Source organism: Anguilla rostrata, chromosome 6 (assembly GCF_018555375.3).
Source record: "Anguilla rostrata isolate EN2019 chromosome 6, ASM1855537v3, whole genome shotgun sequence".
In the NCBI taxonomy this organism is placed as follows: Eukaryota; Metazoa; Chordata; class Actinopteri; order Anguilliformes; family Anguillidae; genus Anguilla; species Anguilla rostrata.
In genome coordinates this window covers 43,763,952-43,778,297 of record NC_057938.1, presented here as the reverse complement: position 1 = coordinate 43,778,297, position 14,346 = coordinate 43,763,952, and the positions used below count along the sequence as shown (strand labels likewise).

Genomic DNA, 14,346 nt, shown 5'->3' with positions numbered 1-14,346 from the left:
TCTAAGTTGCCAGGATAGGCCCATAATAACCAATAATAAAAAAGCACGCAGCTCAAAGCTGACAAAGTAGGCTAGGGATATTTATGTCCACCAAAGGCAGGTGCCATGGGCTGTCTTGCACATACAGTAAAATAACTCTTGTGCTTAGACATAAACAACAGACAACTTTACGATAACACATACCAGACAGTTCCGAACAGACGTAGAAATCCATGGGTATTTTAAACCTAATTTAAACCTGCCTTCCCCGTGTGGCTCAGTAAAGTACATAGAATCTTGTGATCTGGTACACATTAAATGCATGGGATGTATGAATGTCCATGTTGGCCCAACAAGGCATGGACACACCAATGTATTAGAGGCAGTTACTGTAGGGTGTGCTTGTAACTGCATTGAGGCAACGTATTCTCTCTGTCTTTACCCTGCTGTATCTTCCTCTCTCTTCCTTTCTTTCCATAGTGTGTGGGTATATGGGCAGGCCCAGGTTAGTCAAATAAAGCACATGCATAGGGCTATTAAAAGCTTGAAGGGTAGGGCTGAAACACAGAGCCAAATGTAAAGAATAAAGGGTGTGTGTGTGCGTGTGTGTACGTGTGTGCCTGTGTGTGTATGAGTGTGTGTTCTTCAGGGTTGGGCACAACTCAATTGAGCAGACTGACAATGTCAAAGTTAACACAGATCCAATTGCAGGTCCAAAATGAGCCTATCTATCATTGCCCAGTGATTACCAGCAGCAATATGAAATGTCAAAGAAAAATACTTTCAGTTTTACTATTGGTTTAACAAGGAAAATGTCATCTTAATAGTGTACAGATAGTATCCAAGATACACTTGTTTCTAATAAAGAACACATGAGCACTTATAAAATAAAATGTGATTTAAAAAAGTGATTAACAAATGTACAACTTCCTTGCTTTCGCAATTATATTTTTAAATAATCAAAGGAGCCACACCCAAAATGACAGTCAATAGTGACTACCCACAAAACTGGAATACCTGCCTTCAAACTTGCATAGCAGCTTGTATTATTCACAACACATTACACACAGTCATGTTTGATAGTCATTCAGAAAAAATATATCGCTTTAGGTGTACTGCAGAAACATACACGCAAATAAGACAAAACATTGAATTGTTCTTTAAACCATGCCTTTTTGTGGGGTCTGGAAATTTGCTTTCATTGCACTTGCTCAATTCAATGGCCCAGTAAAAATATTTTTTTCTTGCGTGACAATGCGGTTAATAGTTAGCCGTTTGGGCTATTTTGACCACAAACAAATCCTGTTGCGCATCCGTTCTACAGCCCACAGTTTGTACTGACAAGCCCAGTGCCAGACAAACCCTGTGTTTTTGCTGATATCATAAACACACAAACTGTTTATTCTTCCGCCAGAGTTCCACGCACCCAAAGGAAAACACACACTGGTAAAATCACAGCCTCATCCAGCCCTGTTCCCCTGGGAGGCCTCGCTGTAAACACAGCCGCCATTTCTACTCCTGAATTTTATGGAGTAAAGACAAACTGAACAAACTGTAGAATCTGGAGTGGAGTTCAAGGAGCCACATCAACAGAACAGCATGATGGACCAGCTATCACTGAGCCTTCATGGAATCTCTACCCAGCACAGGGAGAAGATCAAATAACTGCCGTTTCTCCGCTAAAAATGCCCCATGCGAGACGGCAGCTTGGCAGTAACCTCAGCGAACGTCGGCAGGAAGAAATGGGTCAAAAACTCACACATGAGAACAGACGCATTCCAGCGACCAACCAGGAAAGTCTCGTCAATGAACGCCCAACACCCAGCAGCATCGAACGTTAGATGCAGTTGGGGGGGGGAGGGGGGGAGGGGCGAATCCATCCACACCAGCAAGGAACCTTCGGCGCAGCATGTGAAGAAGCGGAATTATGCATGTCAAACCCACTCCTCTGCCCAAGGGAGACAAGCGGGGTTTGTTCCAGGCGTGCTCTTGTGGGCAATGAGAGCATACTGTAATGGCGGCGGAACGTCACGTGGACTGCCCACGTGTGCGTCCACACACAGCACGGCACAGCCGAGCGCGCTGCCCAGTGATGCGTCTGCTAACAACGAGCAGATACGCCGCTGCACATGCCGGGGTGACGATCAGAGAGGTAGAGACAGGCCCTGCGAGTCTGCCAGAGAATCTCTGACACTGTAATGCAAGCAAGATCACAATCACTTTTCACAGGAAATCTGAACCATTATCGTAGCCTCAACGCAAAATGCATTGAATGTCAGCTAATTCTTATGCAGGAGACAACAGATGCTAATAGTGGTCTAGGACTGCTGGGAGCTGTTCTCTAACCTCTGACCTGTGGAGGAGAACATAAGGTTAAGCCCTAAGGTTCAACTCCAAACCCCACAGCTCCATACTAACCAATAGTAGGCCTATATCTGCTGCAGGGGCTAAATGTGTTCATATTAGGTAATCCTTCGACATTCAGGCTCAAAATCTATCTAATCTAATCTTCATGAGCTGCTCTGTTTCCCAGCGAGGCATGAGCACTGTGTGACATGCAGGACTTTCCCAGGAAGGGTGTGTCTCTCCAGGTAACATTCCTCACAGGGCTGATCAGCGCACCTCTGACTGTCAGCAATCAAACTCAACGTCAATCTAATCACCGAGAGCAGGTTTCCATAAAGATTTAAAGCCAGCGCCACGCCTCAAAGCAGGAGGCAAGAGATACCTGGTGCATTTCATTCACACTACCACAGCATTTTTCTTACTGTTTTTTTAATTAATTTTTTTTTTTCTTCCGGGAGGAAAGTTTTACGGTTTTTAAGCCTGAAACTTCCGCTTGCAAATGTGCTGTTCACTTTGCCTGTGGGAAACAACTCTGAAAAGAAACTGCCTGAATTTATTCAGTCACTGAAAAGTGAACGAGAGAGGTGGGCCCCCTAGGACCACGCAGGGTCAAGGTAACCAGAGATCACAGTAAGGAATGGGGGCAAACCAACAGGATATAGGGACTGGGGTCGAAGTCCTACTGGCTTCACCTGCACCTGCTTTACTGTTGCCGCGGCTGCAGAGTGCCACAAACCAGGACCACGAGACCACTGTTCTTCCAGTACTTCTTAACTTCAAAACTGGGGAGGGAATCTGAAGCGGTTCACACAGTCAAAAAGCAAGTCTGATCAGCAGGACTGAGCAGCTCCAGTCAGGACAAACAAGAAGTTTTTGTGATGTAGCGAACCCCACTTTGGGCACACTCATAACTCTACAGAGTCTTTCTTTCACTAAATGTAGTAGCTGAATGAAACTTTACAGAATGAAAGGGTATTTCTTCAGGTTGTAAATCAGCCTTACTTTAAAATACCTTAAAGACCTCCCTTTCAATCATACACTGGAATACAAAAAAGATTTCAACAAACCTCATCTACATGTTTGGGCATAAAAAGGACATTGGACCCAATGTGAATATAATATGCTGTTTCTGTATTTACAGATTATAAAGTATGGTGCAAAGGGAACTTGAGGTACTTATGGGTAAATATAACACCTCAAAAAAGAGTAGCCTAATTTTCACATTGGTGGTTACATCGAAAATAGACACGCCATAAGCGCCAACATTCATGAAAACCTGAGCAGGTCACCCCAAAGTGGGTTTAATTTAGTACAGAACGACCACTCGCCATCATCTTAAGTAGCCTAATGATTACCCCACTGCACATTGACCCCACTGAGTCAGAGGGTCAATGTTTCAGATCCCAACCAGGAAACCTCTTTACCCCATTGGCATGTGTTTTATGGCACCTGGTCTCGATGAATGAATCCAAATGCACTTGGTTAAATGAAGAAATAGGCTTAAACAAGTAACGATGTAATCTAAGGCACAGCTATTCAGAATTATACCTACCAGAGTAAAACTTTAATAGAGCCTTCAGTCTATAGGGGAATGTAGACTAAAGACCCTGTAATGAGTGCCTCATTAAGAAGAGGTGAGCCAGCATTTGTCTCACAAACTGTATGATGAGACCCCCCCATGCTCTCTATGCCTACTTCAGCAATCTAGCCTAGCTTTTGATGACCTCAGCAAGGAATATCTCCAATCCCTAACAGCAGAGCACACAACATGTTTAACGCAGCTTAAATATTTACAGAGTTTACCTTCCTCAAGTCTACTCTGACACCAATAAAAGGACCCGGGTGGTGTGACTTAGCCGATGAGAAGTTAAACATTGCAGAAAAATGCTGAATTCTCATGACATAGAGCAAATGTACGAACCTGCGTACACCCTGTCTTGCACACGCTTGAAAAGGATTCCATGCAGAAGACCTTGCTTTCCCTCAATTCAATGCCCACCCTGAGAGATATTCTAAATGTGAGTTGCAAGTGCTACATAGGCTATTTTGTTTAGTATGCGATGTTACATTGCACCATAGGATTGTTTATCAGATGCAGCTGACTTAGGCTATTTGTTCATCTATTTACACATTTTAATATTCAGTGGTGTAACTGTATAGTTTACTATATAAGTATGCTAACTTTATAAAGTGTACAACCACAGTGTCGAGTAGTTGATAAGAACCTATAAGCTTCTGGTTAAGCCTAGTACCCCAACTACTAGGACACAGAACACAGAGCTCAAAATCCAAATTATAATTGGAGAGTAAATAGCCCCATGTGCCCTTTCCTGTTCAGTTAAATGAGCTCCAAGCAGGTGCTAATGCACTTCAAAGACTTCTTGCACAATAGCTGGCAGGAACAACATACAGGTTACAGGTATGCCACTGTTAAATTTCCTATTGAACTTCCTGATTGTGATAGCCGTGCCATGGTGTCATGGCAAGATTCCAACACCATGGTAACCTGAGTCACTTATGGCTTCTTTATTTCCATGATTTAGAAAGATAGTAGGGCATGGACTGAGCATCTGACCAGGAAGGCCTAAACAGTTCAATGGGAAGCTATCTGTGGCTGGTAAATTGGTGCAGTGTTTAATTCCAGGTCATCTTATCTTCCCAATACTTCCCCAAATGAGCATGGATTCATTATTTCCTTATGTTCAAAGGCACAAAAATTATGAAACACCAAGCCAGATATAGCCTAGGCCGACCATATTCTCAGATAGGTGTGGAATCACCATTGAGTCAATTCACACATTAGGATCAAACCAGACTCTTCCCCTAGAGAGTAACACAGTATAAAACAATGAATGGCCCGGGGTAGGGGAGTTTTACCAGTCTAGAGATGGATGCACATGCTCTCAGGGACTGTGGTGGTTTGTCCTGTAAGAGATAAGCCTTAAATGTAGCCTACAAAGCAGCCACTCCTGTGTAAACCACAGCAAAGTAAAATGTAGGCTTCATCATGTGTGATCTACAGTAGGCCTCAAACAATGTTGTTCTATTGTGTGTGAACTTCAGAAGCCCTCATAGACCTGTCCAAGCACTACAGATACAGGCTACATAATCCACAGATACTCTTCTTCTGTGGTACAAAGATCACAATTGCTTCATACGGGACAGCTACTCCAGAGTTATTCCGCGTAGATACTCATGAGTGGGCTGCAGAAGTCCTCACACTGCGCAGTTTGAGGACAATGTGAAACAGTGCCACCACTGTGTGAGCTAGGCCACAGTCTCGCTATGCAGCTAATCGTGTGGGAAGAGGCCCACAGATAAGCTGTGCATCCACGCCTTTGCTCACCCAGAGACTTTCAACCCAGATACACGATGCAGTCTCCTTCCTGTTTAAGCCAGCCCGCACATGCTCAGTGCGGTTGAACGGCCTTAGTCTCTAGTGGCTGAGATAGTGCCCAGGCAGACGTCTCAGGATGCAAGGGGTCAAAGGGAATTTCCTTGAGCCTGCACAGAGCTCCCTACTCCCATTTACTGGAATATGGAAAATGCATCAAGACACTGAACTGCAAAACAGCGGACAGGAAAAAGTGCACTGAGCACAGCATGTCATATAACAGTAAACTGAGTTAAGGCCCACAAAAGGTCTGGGATTCCAGAGCTGGTGCCATTGACATTACTTGATGACAAAGGCTGAGGATGTGAACAAATGTGCAAAGATGTTGTAGTTTTCTGTAAAAACCTAAAACAGGGCAACCGAACAGACCACAGGGAATATAGAACATAGTCATCTAAACATGAGGGTCTGTAATGGAACACTGCACCCTAATGGATTTCACTCGATGCTTGGCATTGTGGAAATAATGATTCAATCTGGGTCAATCTAGGTTTTGCTTTTGGCAAATGTGACTAATCAACTAACAGTAGAAACAGAAATAAATCCTAGAAACAATACACAAGGGACTTCCTTTTTTTCCCTTTTCAGGCACAAATGAATCACCAATCTTGCCTCCATACTAAAAGACTGCAACACTATGGGATGCCAATATTTGTACAGTATTTTCTGCTACGTCATAAATATTAATATGAAATGTGCCATGCTCCAGGCATTACCATATTGTCTCTCTATTTGCTTGGTAGATGACCTTATCCAAAGGCAACTTAGCAGCTATGAGAAACTGAAAAAGCAGACATCATAAGTATAGGTTCTATGGTTTATCATTGAAAGGCCGCTATTATTATTGTATTCCAAGCAACACTCAACCACACTAGTTTTGAAAACAATGGTCCTAAGTCCTTGATTTATTGTCAATGAAAAAATAAATGTGGCTAACGTGCAAAGTGTAAATAGGAAAAAAACCCAAACTGCAGAAGTGGTACACACACTGCTGTGTCCAGCGTTGGCTGGATATTTTCAGAGGTAGGCTAGGCCTTGACTGTGAGATTTTGAGCGAGTTTCTGTACACAGTGGAAGCACCACCCCCCCACCACCCCCCACCCACACACACACAGGCATCACGGCAAGATCTTGTAGCATCGTGACAGGAGCAGGACTGAACTTATTTGTGTGCGCCTGAAGCTAAATCTCCATCAGAAGAAAGCGCAGCCTCTGTGTGACAAATGCATGGTCGAAATCCACATGCTTCGACAGCCACTGGCCGCAGGGGCCAGCCGCCAAAAAAAATGCCATAGCAACCGGCATGCCACGGTCGCTTCTAGGTAGGCTTTTGCTGTTATACATGACGAGGTAAAAGGAGAGAGAGAACCGCCAAATACAAAGTTTCTCCAGCAAGCTGACTGAGAGGTGTATGAGTTAAGACCCTGAGGTCATGACTTTAGAGCAGCAGGACTGAATTCCAGGCTGAGTACAGCACCACCGTCGCTTCGCTGAACAAGGGGAAGGTCTTCCACTCTCATTCATTCTCCGCGACACAACCGAGGTCAACAATGAACAAGGCCTTCAAGTCCTCCCTCCCCCTGTCCCCCTTCCCTCCTCTGACTGAATTTCACCCCAGTCCCTGACAGCACTATGGTGACAGCAGTCTCGTTATGCAAACGCACAGACAAGGTTCTAAGAGAGAGAAAAACAGCTAGCCCGAATTATGGGGCAGTCCTCCTTTTAAACAAGACTTTCCACAGCATGAGGTACATCCTGCCCCCTTACATAACGCCTCAGTCCAGTCCCTCACTTCACTATGAACTACAAACGAGAGGAAGGAAACAATTTTAGAATTATTAAAAAGGAAGATTAAGTACAAGCTATAAAAGCTAGTGAAACTTCCTGTGAACATTAACACCACAACTGTCCAAAGATTACAAACAGCTGTTCGAGTATTGTGTTCAGAGAACCATTGTTTAAACAAAAGTATTATTCAAATGAAAGAAGACCCATTGGGAAGTCAGGAAATTAAGAGGGTGACAATTTCAAAGTTAAAAAAAGAACTGTACAAGGATCAAACACCAAGCAATACTTCCAAGTGTTGAGGAAAGGATGCACTCTAGGTAAACACTTCCATTTTGTATTTCTTTATTCATGTAATTTCTTCAAGAATATACCTTATATGACATGTTTACCTGGAATGAGTGACTTTTTCAAATTCTTGAAACTCAGGTATTAGCCTACTAAATGCTGTTTATGTATGTGTGGTTGAGCATAAAGAAGCAACACATGTAGGAGGGGGCATCTGAAAGACTGCAGACAGTAGTATAAAGTGACAGGGTGCAACACGCCCATTGCTGACATAGAAGCCTGCGTTGAGGGCTATGACTAATTCATCTCATATTCCACTAATTACAATGACAAGCTAATGAGATAATGGGCTGGATGACCTCTTTCACATTCAAAGAAACTCAAACACCCAGCAACCTACTTTGACATCATCAGAACCACATATTTTCGTCTTTTACACCACCGTGGGTAGGGGCACACCCAGTGAAAATGGTTAAACCACTGCTGTAGGTCCAGCAGGGGAAGTTACATAGGGAAAACATTCTAGAATTCCACAGTCTGAAACATTTGAAGAGGCTACACTTAGCTCCAAATTGGAAAACTAAGCACAAAGCCTAACAAATACCAAAATAGCACTGTATTTTACATTAAAAGTTCTGGCCCTTCCTTATTGGACAGACGTTTCATTATCACAAATCTTTTGCTCAACCCTGTGACACAGTAATCAGTGCTCCTCAGCCCAGACCAGGAAGGAACACATTCAGTTTCCTTAATGTTATGGACTCCAGTAAAGATGTAGCCTACTGTCTGTTTCCAATCCTTTACTTTCTCGGCAAAGCTTTCTATTCTTTAATTCAAACCAAGAAGTAACTGAGACATAGTTTTATTGGTGGATAATTCTTTATAATTATATGCAGTAGTTTCAGGTTTTATTTCCATATCCCAAGCTTGGGTCACAATTGAATGGAACTCAGTATAAAGAATGTGCGGTGTGGAAGGGAGGTTACCTACAATCACAACCAGTTACTCTGTCATACCAGACCAACATTGGTGGGACATAGCCTAAGTCACAAGCCAAACATTACACCAATATAAAACTATCCTGCATAAATATCCTGAACTGCATGGGAAGAATGACCATTTTCTTCAGCGCAACATAAACACACAACATTAACATCTTTTTGAAAGTGATGTCAGTACGCAAGGGAATTTATCCATTAAAATGTACTAAAAGTATGCTTTAACACTCACAGTCAGTTGGAGCTTGGAACATATTTTACAATACTTGAAATTACCAATGATACTGATAATGATACTGGCAGAAAATGCTAATTCAAATGAGATAAGCAGGCATCCATCACTTGATCTTACCTGTGTGACAACTAACCTAATGCCTCATGTGACAGTACAGTTTCTCTGGGTTCTAATTTCTCACTGTACTAACCTAGAGGCCTTAAATCCATTCTGACACTCTGCACCAACAATGAATGGGCTTCAAAAACACTGGCATGACACCAACCTGACAAGCAGCCTATACAGTCCTACAGATCAGCAGAGCTAAACATCCTCACTCCCTCTAAAGGAACACCACAGCCATTGGGGTGTTACAGGTATTCCCCTAAAGAAAATGTCTGCATAGACCATTCTGGAATTTGTCTCCGGCACATGTGAAGGCTTTTGTCTATCATAGCAGGTCAAACAAAAGCTTCTATGGCCCAATACCATAATATAACTTGACCATTCAAAGTTTGGTTACGCACCATTGCATAGCATCTACATGGCAAGTAATTACTGAAATCATGTCTAAGATTTGAACCTTAAGATTGGAGTGCGACAAGCTAACATATATATAACAATAATATATAAAAATAACAATAGCCCATGCCATGTTTTAAAGAATCAAGTTCATCTTCTGTGATATCAATTGCACTGCTGATTTATCTGAAACTCTTATAATTACACACCAAGCCTTTTAATAATCCCAGGATTCACATACTGCAGCCACATGCTCTGTATACATCCATTCCACTACCAAATTCTTCATTCTATTATCGGGGTTAAAATGGTAAAAGCACAGGAGCACAAGCCAAGTCATTAACATTTCACAATTGCCATGGTTTACTCTGAAACTTCATTCAGTACATATTAAGCAACTGATGTCAAAATACAGATATGTCATATGTGAATCATTGTCAAGTGGGTAAAACTCCTGATCTGGTAAGAAGCCAATCATACACAACCAAAAAAGCAGTTGTTTCATACTGTCATTACAGACTGTCATTATAAACATTACAAACTAAAAATAGTCCCCTTATTTAAGTGCAGAGGCAGAAAAGTATTTAGTATTGACAACCTAACTTATTCGAAATTTCCAGTCTTGAATTAAACCCCATTTAAAGGATCAAAGTATGCAAATCCTTTATCTAATTATTCCCACTGGGTCCCACTGCAAGGAATAACATCAGTAACAACAGTCTGTCAGTATGGCCATTTCGTTCTCACATTATTTACTTAATACTTAATAACTGGTCTTCTATTTAAACTTGAACCTGACACTGCCATCATTGCGACAGTAACTTTTCAAAAACCTCATTACCTTCCCCGGTTTTACAGCTTCTAGGGCGTAATCCATTGCAGTTATAATTTCTTTGCTTAGAACAGTTTACGTGGTGAGTTCATATCATTACTCATAAACTAGATGGAATGTATGGTGCAAGAATCGTATATATATATATATATATATATATGGTTACAGTCATTGTGAAACTTCACAGCAGGGTGGACATAGCTTAGTCCTAAACAGATAATGCCCTTTGACAAGATAAGTAGATACGCAGCATTTTCATGAAATCTATAATTTGGCTCCGGCTTCCAATTCAGCCTCTGTACATGAAATTAACTTCATATAATTTAATGATTGCTGTTAACTGGCTACAAACGTATCTGTGCAAGAAGAAACGTACAGGTCTAGCAGGTTTAAAATACTCACCTAAACATCAAACTAATGACAGCCTACTTCAAAAATAAATCTACAGACTTTGATAATTTTATTATGTGTCTAGTATCACAATGTTTTTCACACAGCGCATGAAGTAAGATACTCTTAAAAGTTCATGGAAGCACCACTCCAACTTGCCCGGAGAAAACTATTCCTCATTATTATTCCTAACTACGTTTACTGTGCACCGCACTTTTTGTATCTCCGAGGGTTCAAGTTCATGCACTGCATAGCAAGCTACAACCTTTAAACCTGTTTCATTTCTCTGCCCTATATAGCCCAATAAGGCCTATTTATTTACGCCATTGGTCTCCTGTAGACTTTATAAGCAGTTTCCCTCGTAAACCATAAAGCATTCCGGTGTAACTTCAGACTAAAATAGTGCCTATAAGGTGTCACAGCACAAACACAAATGCTTTATCCGTCGGTGCGAATGGATTTTATTCCCCTCTGCAACAACAGCAGACGTTATCGGCGTCCGATGCTAGATCTAGAATGAATGGATACAGTAACAATCTGTATCAGAACAATCGCGCGTATAGGAACGAGCCTGAGCTACACACCGCACTGAATGCAAAATCACCAGGAACAACAATGCCTTCCCAGGCACGAGGCTGTACAGTCAGTGGACAACAGTTTGATCCACATTCAGTCTGCAGCCCAGTGGCGTACGCATAAAAAACATTCAATTAGCTCCCACGGTTGAACGCCACAGGAATCCGAGTACATTGGGGTCGGAGGACGCGTTGATGCGCGCATAATTCCAGAACGCAGGGCGCTGTGATTATATAGGAAGGATAAGCTATGGCACCCTCTTCCTGTGTTTTGACAACCTCCATTAGCAACATAAGGATCAGTGAGCCTTTCCTTCTGTTTTGGTAGCTTAACACCATCTTACTATCGGTAGCTAGCAAGCTAGCTTCTAGTTTTAAAACATAATGCCATCATATTCCAGTACGTAATAATCACATCCCTTTACGCAGAGTACGCACGGTTTTGGTACTTACTTGGTATGCGATTTAAAGTATAGTTACAGTCCGTGACTTGCTTTCTGTATTTGTCAAAAAAGTTCAAGTTTCCCCCCTTGATTCCCGGCTGCTGATCCCGGCTCCGATATCCCGTGCCGCTCTTCCTGCAACAGCAGCCTTTGGTCTTTCCAAAAGCCTCGGAATGAAGTCCAGGGAAATTGTGATGACGTAACGGGGAGTGTGAACACTTGCACAAGTCGGCCGATGGGAGCGCTCCCCACGAATTATTTCATACTTCATGGAGTTATGAATATTCGAGTGCATTAATTGTGGTGGCGCAGTGTTCATGTATCTGGAAAACGTGGAAACATTTTTTCATTGTATTTAATTAAAAAAAAGGTCTTCCTTTGTGAATTCATGAAACTGAAACATAAATTGCATATTTGTAACAATATTACTTAAACACAAAAAACTAACTGAAATGTAGTAACACAAAAAGTGTGTTGGATATTAACACATCCTTTTTGAGAGTGTGGTTCTCGAGATGAAGACATGGACGTCTCTTTATATATAGCACGGGAAAGAACAGTTGTGTGCAATTGTGTCACATAATTCATTAAACTGTGAAATTAAACAACTAAACAGATGCACTTATGATGAACGGGGTCATAAATAGCAGCCTTGTTTCTACATATCTAGCAGCAGATATTTTTAAATACCAAATAGCGGTTCTCAAAATCCAATGGGCCCCATAGAACCGTCGTTCGTTGTTTAGAAATTCTAACAAAAATAATTAATTGTACAATTGTAATGGATGCAAAACGTCAAAATTAATAATAAACATGTTTGTTTATTTATCCAAATATTTGGATAAAGGGACGATGATGAAGTAGCTGGAAACAAACAGTTTCCACAGCAATACAAAAAAATGCCAGCCTAATCCTCATCAATGTTTGAGTGGCCAGTAACATAAGTCATTTAGACTGAAAATAAATACTAGGCAAATGGATGTAACTGGAAACGACAAATACAACCAGAGCTGCACCTGTGCTATGTCTGAACAGGGACAAAGAAAGAAAGTGTTTCTCCAAAGATTTACACGTGACCTGATTTCACTGCCGTGTCCATGATCGATAAGCATAGGCTGTGGAATTGCCCTCGCTGCTCTTTCGGAGCTGTGTTGCATCACACCTCGCATAATCAGTCAGAATGCGATGCCACCAATATCACTTCTACTGAAATATCATTTCAGCTGCAATTTGATCTTTCTTAGGATCTGTCATGCATTGCATTACCATCTGTTAATATCCTACAGTATCTGCTATTGCAACAGAAGGCTTTAGCATCTACAGCAAGGCTGCAGATTTAAAATAAATAAATAAATAAACAAAATAAAATAAAAAATAAGCCACACACTACCAAGGGGTTCCTTTTGTCTCTTCTTACCCAGTGTTGAGTATTTTAGTTTTACATAGGATGGGCACTTCCCAACAACCACAGGCAACTCCTCTGATATTAATACCAGATATGTATTTTCCAATAAAAAAATAAATTAATAAATTAATTCAGAACTATGACAGAAGTAATATGAGCTAGGTAAGTGTGCCTTTCAATTAGTCAGCTGTATTACAGTGATTGAAATAAAGTCTCCATTCTCTGGAGAGCTGATTCACAAAGTCATTAATATTAAGGAAAATTGCATCAGACACAAAAAAGCTGAGCTGGCTTACAGCGAGAAAGGCAACATGACGCAGGGGAGTCAAAATGGTGTTACTGGAGAACACTTTCATTTGGAGCATCATTGTCAGACCAGCTCACACTTCAATTACTTATAGAAAAGAAGACAAAAGACCTTGCCTAATGGCCTGAGTGTTTTTTCGAGCCTCCGCCATGATCACTGCACCTGAATAATGCAAGTTGGACAGCACTCATTCAAACGCCAGACAAAAGACATGATAACCACAGATCATGTTCACCCACAAAAAGCACACGCTCACTGACTGGACGAGCTTGTCCTCCTCGAAAAGGCAAATAAATAATCAATCCACCGATTCCTCTGAGGCTAAATTATTTAGCATGATTGTTATGCAGCTATCTGGCAAGCAGCTTCAGCTGATACACTTATAAAGATTAAAAATCCCAGCTGGGCAAACAGAAGTAGCGCATTTCTAAATGCACAGATATTTTAAATTAAGAAATGTACAAATTGTGCCACTATGTCACCAACAAATTCACCAGTGTTCTACGCTGGTGAATTCTGGGAGCTTTTAAGTGATGGGTACCATCTGCTAAAATCTCAGTCTTCTCATTGGCCTTGGAGAGGTGGCCGTGTTCAACGACAGCGGTGATTAAACAGATTCAACACATCAGTGCATTTGGGATTTGTCTGGTCTAATTTTCATTCTCATTATCTGTGAGTAAAATTACAATTTCTTATATGCACCAGCAAGCGTGAAGATGCACAATATTAAATTCTGAAATAGTTGTATGAAAGGCACTTCAATTTTGACTTAGACCAGAAGATCCATTGAACCAATCAGGCTACCACTAATGAAGCAAGAACCCACTGACTTATAAACGTTTATCTGGACAAAAATCAAATGCTTGTA

The 14,346-nt window shown here is 41.5% G+C and overlaps 1 protein-coding gene across 8 annotated transcripts in view; it reads right to left on the bottom strand.

Moving 5' to 3' along the window:
- Positions 1 to 11,946, bottom strand: part of LOC135257299 (unconventional myosin-VI) — a 66,402-nt gene extending 54,456 nt beyond the window's left edge. For 5 of the 8 annotated variants that reach the window (XM_064339896.1, XM_064339897.1, XM_064339898.1 and 2 more), the window contains exon 1: positions 11,777 to 11,945. The gene's annotated coding sequence lies outside the window, so the exon portion shown is untranslated. Of the gene's footprint in view, positions 1 to 11,776 lie in introns of all 8 variants that reach the window. The other 3 variants (XM_064339895.1, XM_064339903.1, XM_064339902.1) reach the window with 1 other exon arrangement.
- Positions 11,947 to 14,346: the final 2,400 nt, after the last annotated feature.